We start from the raw sequence: 11170 nt of genomic DNA, 5'->3' as shown, positions 1-11170 counted from the left end.
CATGTCTTCTTTTGTTCTCTAGTTTCCATACTCTCACGATAAAAGCTTTCCAAGGATGCTTTGTAAATAAGGAGTTAATAATTATGTCGATTTGATTAGCTTTGGAGGGCGAAATGTTGCTGTAGCAGGGGTCTGTGATTCATTTGTATAATGCACTTTTGAAATAAAGACAAAATATGGTGAATGAAATGTTGAAAAATTGTATACAAAATGGTGGAATTCGTCATTGGTATAAGCAGCACTAAGTGAAACACGATGTGTTATTAAAAGAATAGTCGATATCGCCCCTCTCTCATATAAAAGACATGACAAGCATGGCCAGGATTCGAAATAACGAAAGAAACATAGTTTGATATTCTCTAGCAGGACAAATGAAGGCAAATTTAAAACTATTTATTTGAAATCTACATTTTAAGCATTAGGATTTGCGAACTATATGTGACCATGAAATGTCGCCTATAGCGCGGGAACAAGACTGTTACATCTTATTTGTTTACGTGCCACCAATGAGGTGTGGCAAGATAAAATGTCATAAAAATGAGGATAAAAGGTAACTTCAGTTTTCTGAAAATGTCGGTTAAGTTAAACGTCGAAAATTTAGTCGCTTTCCAATGCAATAGTCCCATCCCCAGAATATAGTCTTAGGGAATTAGGAAAGACAAATTTTTAAACTGTGGGTGAAGATGGGAAATTTTAATTGCTGCTAAAATATTACCCTTGCATCTAAATGATTGACCGAGAAATGACATCTGGTACGTTAAAACACTTAAAAGTAAAGTGATTCAAATTTCTAATTTTGATCTATAGTATTTTCGTACTAAATCTAGAAGCATTCTGTCTGCTCAAGATGCTATTGTACACGGTCACGATAACCGTACAGGTCCGATTCAAACAGTATGACCCAGTGTGTGTCTCCCCTAAGACCGCCAGAAGACCGCCATTCACGCCCATGCGAATCGACCCAAATGCAATTTATTAACTCTCGCATGAGCAAACGCTAGAAGTGGGCTACATTTAACCTAATAAGACGAGCTATTACCATGCCAGGTAACTCTTTTTCCTCACCAGAATCGCTAAATTTGATCAAAAAGCTAAAAAAAGTCCTCCTCTCTATGTATCTTTCCTTCACATTTCTTGTGGAGAACGGGTATTTTTAGATTCTTATCGACCATTATATAGATCATTTTAAAGGGGTTTTCTGAGGACGCCATTTAAAGTGACGCGTTGATATGAGATGCAGTCACTGTTGATATTTTCATCCCTTAGAGCCACAGTAAAGCACAAGGAATCACCAGGGGGTATGTGCCGGGTCAATAAGGGAGCAGACATTACAGACAACGATTTTGTTTTGCCTATCACGAAAGCGAATTTGTTTTGACTGAAAACTCAGAATGATCGCTTTCTTGTGTCTGTATATATGCAAACATATTTTTGTTCTTTTTCCGGTTTCAAACATGGGCATGTTAAATTCATGTTTCTGTTAGTTCGAAACTATACCATTTCTTCAGAAATAATTTGAATTGAAAACAATTTGCATTTTCAGTCATCGTCTCAAACTAAAGATGTGATTTGAGATGGATCATTTAAAGCATTTTATTTATTTATTTATTATCAATCTTTCCCATTCGACTTTCTAGGTATGTAATTTTGATGAATAGAAAAAGCATACATCCAATACAACTTCCGGTAAGAAAAAAGGAAGAGAAAAAAAATAGGTTTAATATAATTATCGACTTATCCCTGCATAGACCGACGTTCTCCCTAAATTATTCAGATAGAATCTAAAAGCAATTTGATAAGGAAAAATGTTCATCTTTGGTAATTTCGAAGAGGACTTCATCAAAAGCATTCTATAAAATTTGGATATTCTGAAACGCACCGTATGTCAATGTTTTGATCAGGTAAGCAATGGTGACGAATCAGAGTTATCTGGTATACTGAATGTATTAGTGAATCCTCCTCACTTGCCTTATATTTCAGTGGCTTCTGCAATACAACGAATTCACACAGCCTAGAAAAAAAGAAGTCGTATGCATGCTAATTGTATTCCTAAACTTATACATGACTGGTCGTTTTGAAAGGTAAGCACAATATATCCAGGGGTGCGATGTCTTTTAAGGGGCGTAGGCCTAGACAATCTCTGACAAACAAACCAATTGTGGAGGAGGCGTGTTTGGAACAATCATGAAGGGCAATCTTGCGTGGTGTTTCATGACATTATAACTTTTCGTCGTTGCGATTTATCAAAATGACCAAATCAATCGCAAGTTTACAGTCTCCAATCTCTCATAGTTGCGATATCAATCGCAAATAAGTTACGATTAATCGCAACTGTTTATAAGACGGGACCCAGGTTTCTCGATTCATGGACACGACGATGTGCGAATGAAAAGCGGAAAGTCTCATCAAACACATTTCATCACCTAACCAATGACACTGCGTCTCTTCTCATAATAACACACCACAAAATGTACGGATTGTACGAGGTTACCGCACATCCAAATTTCCCAATTACGTGATCAAGGTCGACAAGACCATTATAATTACATCTTTTCATCCCAGTGCTGACACCGACGCTGCTTAACTCCTTCGTAGGTTTTTTGTAATGCATTATTCTTAATTATTCATGTGAATTATCAATATCAACCCATTAGTCGTATCACCAATGTCTAAGGTTACCACAGTTACCTTCGGCATGTCCAGTAGAATGGTGGTGCCTGATATTAGACACTTTTGAATACTGCCTCTATATTATCCCGGCTGTTCGTTTTAATTCATTGATTTTTCCCACTGTCTTAAGGTAAAGTACTGATATCAACATCAATGTCGAAGGGTAAGGTCTAAGTCTATTATCTTTACCCTAGGCAAGTCCACTGGAACAATGTAACCTTAGATTTTGCATATCTTAAGGCTACCTCTTTCCCCGCCGTTCGCTTATATTCACTAAATTTCTCCATAATGGCTCGAGGAAAAAGTGGTGATACCAAACATCATTGATATTATCACTGTGTTAGGCATTTGTCTAAATTTACGATGTTCACACTCTTGAGTATGTCCAGCGGAGATGTAACACAAATTCATATTTACACTGCCTCGGTCTCCTCCGTTCGTTTTTATTTACTTAATTTTCTCCCTTCTGTCTAGAGGTAAAATATTGACATCAATTATTGTTATTAATATCATCAATGTCTAGCTACTGACGATGTGCCCTCGGAACGTCCGAAGGAAAAATGTTACCTGGGATTTTGTCACGTCTTATGATTGGACATGGACGTCTCCTGAGAAAGATCACATTCCCGCAGGTTCGCCCACGGCAGGCAAAGAATCCGTGACAGACGACAAACCAATTTCCACTTGGCAAAAGGAAAGCGAGAAATCCCAGATGAGCCCGCGCTAAATTTGGCGCGAAAGTAAGAAACTGGGTTTTCTGGGCTAGGCTTGTCCGCTGTATTTACTCTGATCTCTGCCGAAAAAAATGTTGTATCAGACAGATGAGACGAGTGTGAAACCACACTCTACAAATTTCGAGGTGTGAATGTAGTTTGGGGCCATACAATATCGTACCTTGATATCCCAAGGGGTTAAAGATGGCAATTGCAGAGAGAGAAAGAGGGAGGGGTGGGGTGGGGTGTGCAAAGGATATATATGTACAGTAACTTTCACTATGTGTTATTGGTATCCATGAACTAGATTATACATGTATTTTCGTCAAACTTTCTATATTATATAAGGTTAATGAGTAAGATCCCATTTGGGCTTATATCCTAGAATTATTCAGAAGAAAGTGGTCCATTTCAATTCAGTTTAATTTCAATTTATTCACGTTTCGAACAAAACATTACAAATCAATTATAAGCATTTAAAACAAATATAAGAAATACTTGTTGGAAACAGAGGGGTCCACTAAAAAGCAATGCTTGTACAGTTGTGAACACCTCAAATGACACTTAGAAATATTGAGTACTTAAATTAACTAATCCTTAACTACAAAAGGAACTACAAAATAGGGGAAAGAAAAAGGGAGATGCCGACAGAGACGAGAAAGAAACGAGACAATGCTTTACACGACAAATATGACTTATGTTTATACGAAATAAAAATAATTAGAATTTTCAGGGAAAACCCAAATGTTATCTTTATATCGAATTTTCTTTCGGTCTATGGAATTGGTTCTACGTATAAATATAATATTCTCTGTTGTTTTACGAGTCCCTAACAATGCCCTTTTGTGTAATTAAAACATGGTCGATATTCTCCAGCCTCGCCCTGTAATGTTTTTAGTAAGTTCGGTACATTAGTATTAAGCAGTGCATTTTACTTATTTACCCTCATATCTGGAAAAGGATTTAAGTTTCATCATCAATATCATCATTACCATCCTTTCAATTTAAAATGAGATGACATTTTGTATTGATTTGTTTTATTGTGGAAGTATCAAAGCAATTAAAGAATGTGATTTTATCGTCACTATATTAAAAACATTTCTTTTGATTGTATATTGCCTCGCGCTCGCCTGACCTTTCCTTCTTTCTTCCTCTTTTTTTTTTCTCTCACTCTCCTTTTCTCCCCTTCCCGCTCTCTCTCTCTCTCTCTATTTCTCCTACTTTCTCTCAAACCTTTTCTCTCTTTTCTTCCTCCCCTGTCTATCTCTCACTCCCTCCCTCTCATCCCCCCCCCTCTCTCTCTCTCTCTCTCTCTCTCTCTCTCTGTTTTCTCCTCTCCTATGACTCTCTGTTACAATGCCATGTCAAGGTGCTGCACCAACTAGAGTGGTTAAAAGGTCCTATACATATTTTCCTGCCGCACATTGTTTGTGATATCCGTCAGCCATATATCTTCTGGTGTAATGTTTAGTAGGAAAGACGATAAAATATTCCAGGTTTTATTGATCAAAATCTGTCTGTAGGATTCATCGGGTGTTTATTCATGTATGTCCCATCTAGGGCGTTTAAATGTGAAAGGGTACACTTTTTCGATCCACGAGGATCGTGTTTAAATAGTAATAGATTGGATTCAAGTAGGGACGTGCGTGGTCGTATACAAGTCTGGGAATCGTGATCACTTAGTAGTTAATTTGGAAGTAGTCGTGTACAGTCATCCAATCCATTCATGTCATTATGCATTTTATGGGGCACGGTAATGTATACTGTACATCCGTTATAAAACAAAATACGAGTCTACAGGTATTAGCATATAATGAACGTTAACTTGACTTGCAAAATATCGTGTGTGTTGTTTGGATGATAGTCTGGTTTGAATGTTGATACAAATAAACACCAAAATGAGCACTTTCAGAAATATTTTATTTTTATTTCATATTAAGAAAATGAAAGCTTTCCCCTATTAATCATTATTAGGCGCAACATGTTTTTCCGCTCGTGAAGGAAAACGGACTACAATATTGGGCATTTTATGACATTGAAAATGTGATAAAAATGATTGATGTGATCTATAATTGAATAATATGTATTCTGGAGAATCCAATTATATTTACGGTCAAAATTGGACGAGGCCCATTTAATCCTAATCTACTGTAGATGTGAAATCACATGGCACTGAAGTTAAATCGCTCACAGTTTATTTAATCACGTGACCTATATAAATTCGAGGTGAACATAATGATGCAAATGCATGTTAAATACATGCTTTGAAACAGTATGTTAAGAATCCCGATCTATAGTTTGCAGGATTGCTTTCGATATTTAACCATGTTTGTAATGAACCTGTTGAAACAATGCCCTTGAAGAATATTTGTGTTTGTGCATTCAAAGAAATAAATCTTACTTTAAAATCAACATCTTATCTGTACCATTCATGAAGTATCATTCTTATACCCCTCGATAAAAATGTGACCTAATTCGGACCCCCCCCCCCCCCCCCACTCCCCTCTCCCGACTTCCCAGCTTTTGTGTGCTCCCGGATTTTGTATGAGCCCGGTGACAAATCATCTTCGAAGGGCAGCTTGATTAAGAACGATGAAACTCCATTAGCTTCATGCTTCGGGATTTTTGTCATCTCAAAACCATCACCCCCCCCCCCCCCCATCTCCGCCCCCGCTTCACTTCTTCACATCTCTCTGGTTTGTTTGCATGGTATATTCTGTCCCAATCTATCCATGTGTATTACAATGTAATTTAGAATCATGAAAGAGATACTCACTCATTTTCTTCGCATTTTGTGGAGAGAGAGAGAGAGAGAGAGAGAGAGAGAGAAGAAAAACCCGGCCGCTCTTATACACGATATCTCTCTCGCAGACGTGCTTATTCATGAGAGCCTGATTCAAGCGAACCTCCCCTGCTCTTGGACTAGAAATTTGCGCGCCAAATTGCATGGCGTGTACGCTGGAGTTTGTTTGCTCGCTCTCCACAGAAGGGTGTGTTTTTAAAAAAATGTCAGTGAACATTACGAGCATGGCTGTCTGGGAAGCCTAGAACCATATAAGAGCCCTAGAAGTTCTCATTAATCACGTCAACAACGAGTAAGTGAGAAGCTCTTCGTGTATCGTGTTTACACAGGGTGAACATTATTCTTTCATCAGACATCGGGAACAGAGATCATGCCGACAGATATCAAAGTAGTTTTACTAGAGGACAGCAGTCGTGTTTATATTATGTATCTACTAATATTCCGACAATCTAAACAGGAATGATAAGCTCGCATTTGTGAACAGAGTGTCAATTTGGCGGTGAGAATGTATAAACATCTATTTAGTTATCCGAGCATCCTCACCCCCCCCCCAGATCTTGGCTTTGACTCGCCTTCCTAAACTTCTTCTTCTGAAAGTCTAAACAGAAATCCTGCGAAGGGCAAGAGGTCAATCAATAAATTGAACAAAAATCTTGAACGCATACCATTTTATCATCATCGGGCAACATGAGGTAATTTGGATCAACTAAAATGAGCTGATAAATCTTAGCAACAGGTAAATGGGTGTTTGCTTTCAAATAATAAGTATTAACATAGCAGAGTGTGATAGCTACGTAAAGTTAAGATACATACATGCCTGTAATTGGCGATATAACAAAGGTAGACTGCGCAATAGTGTTACGTCAACATATTATGTGGTGATGTGGTTTTTAGGCTGAGTGGGTTTGTTTGTCTAAAAGGGGAGATTGTCGATTGGCGGCAAAACAAGAAGAAATAGTTGTACGGCTTGCTAATAGACCATTTTTCGACTGCATTCAAAGTTAATTCTTAGTTGTTGTTATTATTACGAAGCACTTTCATTCTCCTGTTCTTTGTATACATTACAATGGCAAACGGTGACGCTTCCTCGTAGGCGTGTCACACCGCCAAAAACCAATTTCACATCGATATCAAACTGACCGATACTTTTCTAATCAGGGTAATGTTTTGTTGGATCGGTCTGTTGTCGATTTGATGTCGTATCATGGTATATGTACCGTACCAAAACACTGTGGCCGAAATACCGTGTACTATGGTAATTTTGTTTAAGGGTGGTGTGACGAGGGTTTAAAACGGTGAACATAGAGAGGAGATCATCTTCGCTGAGTTTACATTAACAGCTCTTACTTTTGTTGTTGTCATGATTGTTGTGTTCGTCGTTATTGTTCTTGTTGATGATGATGATGATGATGCTGAAGAAGTTGTTTTATATTCCATTTTTCCACTAAACAGTCTGGAATTTTCAATACAAAATCCAATATGATGTACACAATATCTTGTTTCACTAGCATAATGTTGAATTGTGTTTTTCAAAGGACAGAACATGGTTTTAAGGATAAATGTCTGTCTTATGCCACAGATAATTGATTTGAATAAGAAACGGTGGAGAGACAGTCATGCGCGAAACGGTAAGACGTTTATGCAACCCATAACGGAGGACATTATGGTAATGATCAATATAATATGCCCGATGGTTGTGAGCCGAGCTGATATGACCTGGGCTGGCTGGGCAAAGGGTCGATGAGTCAATGACCCTGCATCGGGTCCGCGGAGGTGATGTGAGCCCTACTCAGACGGATTACAATTATAGAAATTAAGTTATGCTAATTAGGGTTGATTCGATTTGAGCGTCATGACCGTCTTGTCTGTGTGTCTGTATGTGTATCGTCGGGAGGGTAGAACTTGATAAGGACAGGCTTGTGCATTTGTTGTTTCTTTGTTTGTTTAATTTGTTTCGGTTTAACATCCATAATGGGTTTGTACAATCAATATTTTGTAATGAACTTGTCTAGTGGCGTAGACAGGTTCGTACACCTGGGGGGGATGACTCAGGGGCGGATCTAGCTTTTTGCTAAGGGGGGGGGTGACCAAAATAATGACGATGCGGAGCATCGTCCACGAGCCGCGAAGCGGCGAGCCGATTTTTTGGGGGTGTTTATTTGAACCCCGTAAGTGATGTTTTCCTGGCATCTATTAACACAAAGGAGACCATAAAAAGCAGTCCATGATAACGTCTTTTTAAATCAAGTAACAGTTAAATACACAGTTATATCCAGAGTTATCATGTGTTTGGTTAAGTTACCAGATGAGTTGAATATCTTCTCACAATATTTGCACTTGAAAGGGTTTCTCTCCAGCGTGCGTTCTCTTTTCTTTTCTTTTTTTTTTTCTTTTTTTCCCCTTTTTTTTTGTTTGTTTGTTTTTTGGGCCGCCCAAGGGGGGGGGGGTTTAAACCCCCTAACCCCCCCCCCCCCGTAGATCCGCGCCTGTTTAATCTTGTGGTTATCTTGTGGTTTCCAAACCACAAGATAACCACAAAATACTTGTAAGATTTTCTTTTTTTTACCGTCTGAATTGGCTTTCACCTTGTGAATGCGGCTAATAACAATAAACACAATTACAATAATGATGAGGATTATTATTATCATCATTATGACTTATTAAGTAAGCAAATATCATTCCCCAAAACCTGGGGGGGATGATTGTACATGCCATCCCCCCCACCTTGTGAGGTGGGGGGGATGCATCCCCCTCATCCCCCCCGTTGTCTACGCCCCTGAACTTGTCGATAGTCAGATAATGATGCCCCTTCAAAATTAATTTCATGACGTTTAATTGGTTCGATCGTTTGATTGTTGTCTCCATGAACGAGCGATTACTCTCGACTTGACTGTATAGACTGACCATTTTCATCGCACCAACACCTGGGAACCAGGATTCCGGAATGCTCTTAGTGTCATTAAAAACGTATCGAATTATTTTATTCATATATTCTTTAGTTATTTGTTTTGTTTTATGTATTTATCTTTCTATCTCTTCATTTAATCGTCGTTTGTTTATTCATTTGTTTATGTATTCATTCTTTTATCTACATATTTATTTACTGATATTTTCATGCATTTATATATATATATATATATCTAGTTATGTATTCATTTATTTGTACTTGTAATTGCTTTATTTTGCTTGTGAGGACTTAATGTTTTGGGACTCGTTGGCATAGCTTTCTACACCCTCTGCACCCCATCTTTTCCTTCGGCTATACACTTGTCCTGGAATATCATTGCCAGACACTGAAAACCTGGAGTCCTGCACCATTCCGCACGATCTGGATAAAAATCGATGCACTTTGAATTCGAAAGGTGAGGAATATGAGCGCTGGGATGGGCGTATAATGATATGTTATTTGAGTAAATATGCTTATAAGTATAACGCGGTTGTCTGCGTGCAACGTTATATAATAACGTTAGCTGTGTGACGTAAAGAGACCGTTAGAAGTAGTGCCAGGTGAAGAAGCGGTGCCCCCCATATTATATAATACATAAGGGAACTATCTAGACAGGACGCCTTGGTCTTTTGTGGTACCATTGATGTCATGTATAATTATTTGCATCTGCTCTGTCTTTCTGTTTATCAGAATGTAAAAGAAAAGACTTGTATATGGTTTTATTGAAATTGAATTATTTGAACTTGAAGTAAAATTTGAATGGGAAAACATAAATATGAATCAAAAAGAAAAGAAATTGAAAGACAGCGAAGGAAAGTTGGAGAGTGGAAAGATTTGTTTTGTACATAAACCCCTTTTACAGATACACACACAGACACTCGCTCCCACCCCCACCCACCCCCGCTCCTTTACATTTAGCCATCTAGCAAGGATGATCCCCCTCCCTCTTCTGACTTGTCAGCTACGCTACGCTACACCTCGGTGGGGCCATTGAGTTTTCCTGACAAGAATTATTTTAATGCTCTTGAACCAGGTGCAAATTCTGATATCATGTTCTTTCCCGACAACAATTTCAAATCATTTAATTAATGCAGCTTCTCCTTTCTTTGTATCCAGATCCTTTTTCTTTATAGCTTCTACGACTCTTATTTTCTTTTGCTTGTCTGTGTTTATGTCAACAGTCATAATATACTGATTCCTGAAGTCATTGCGTGCAATCGTGTCTCTCTACTTGTAAATGTCGTAGATTGAGGTTAGTAGGTGATGACTCATGATATCAAAGACATTTTACTTTCGTACGGCGCATGTTCCATTGTAATATTAAGCCCTGAATGCTTCCAGGGGGATGTGGTAACTATTACCCTAGTTAGACATAGTAGATAGAGGTAAAATACGTTTCCTACACACCCCCCCCCCCTCCCCCTCTTAGCTGTACCTCTGTTGTTGATTTGAATGTAGGTTAATCATCCCTTGGTCTTTTATTCGTATGGTAGTTGTCAAATTTGGAATTAGAAATGGATTTGGCGAGTTTCCTCCGAGCGTCCTTTCATCCATTTGCAATACGCAAGGGATACTGTTGATGGTGTTCATCCAAGCTGAGATAATGCCATGTGATTACTTTCCATGTATTTGGAAAAGTATAATTAGGTGCAGGCGGGAGATAGGGGAGGGGTTGTAGTACCCCTCCCCACCCCCCCCCCCCCAGAATTTTGAAGTTATATTCGGGCAACCGTCACCTCACATTCCGCACAGATATAATTTTTGTAACTTTTCAAAGTACATTTTGTCTAACAATGTCACGTCATCATTACAAAAGAGGTGCCAAATTTCTCTCTCTCGTTACGTTCAAAATCTTGAGAATTGATATTCCAGCAAAATACGTTATAACTATTAGCTCCCCAGCGAAATCGTGCCCGAATGTATTTGAGATCACACTACTTGAAGAATAAAAAAATGAGCAGTGTTGTAATGGATGTCGGGAGGGGTACTGTCCCAGTCTATACATGCCAAGTTTATAGAAATGGGTGTCACGGGGGT

Source organism: Strongylocentrotus purpuratus, unplaced genomic scaffold (genome assembly GCF_000002235.5).
Source record: "Strongylocentrotus purpuratus isolate Spur 01 unplaced genomic scaffold, Spur_5.0 spur5_scaffold_6, whole genome shotgun sequence".
NCBI classification, from domain to species: domain Eukaryota; kingdom Metazoa; phylum Echinodermata; class Echinoidea; order Camarodonta; family Strongylocentrotidae; genus Strongylocentrotus; species Strongylocentrotus purpuratus.
Note: the sequence above shows the minus strand (reverse complement) of the source record.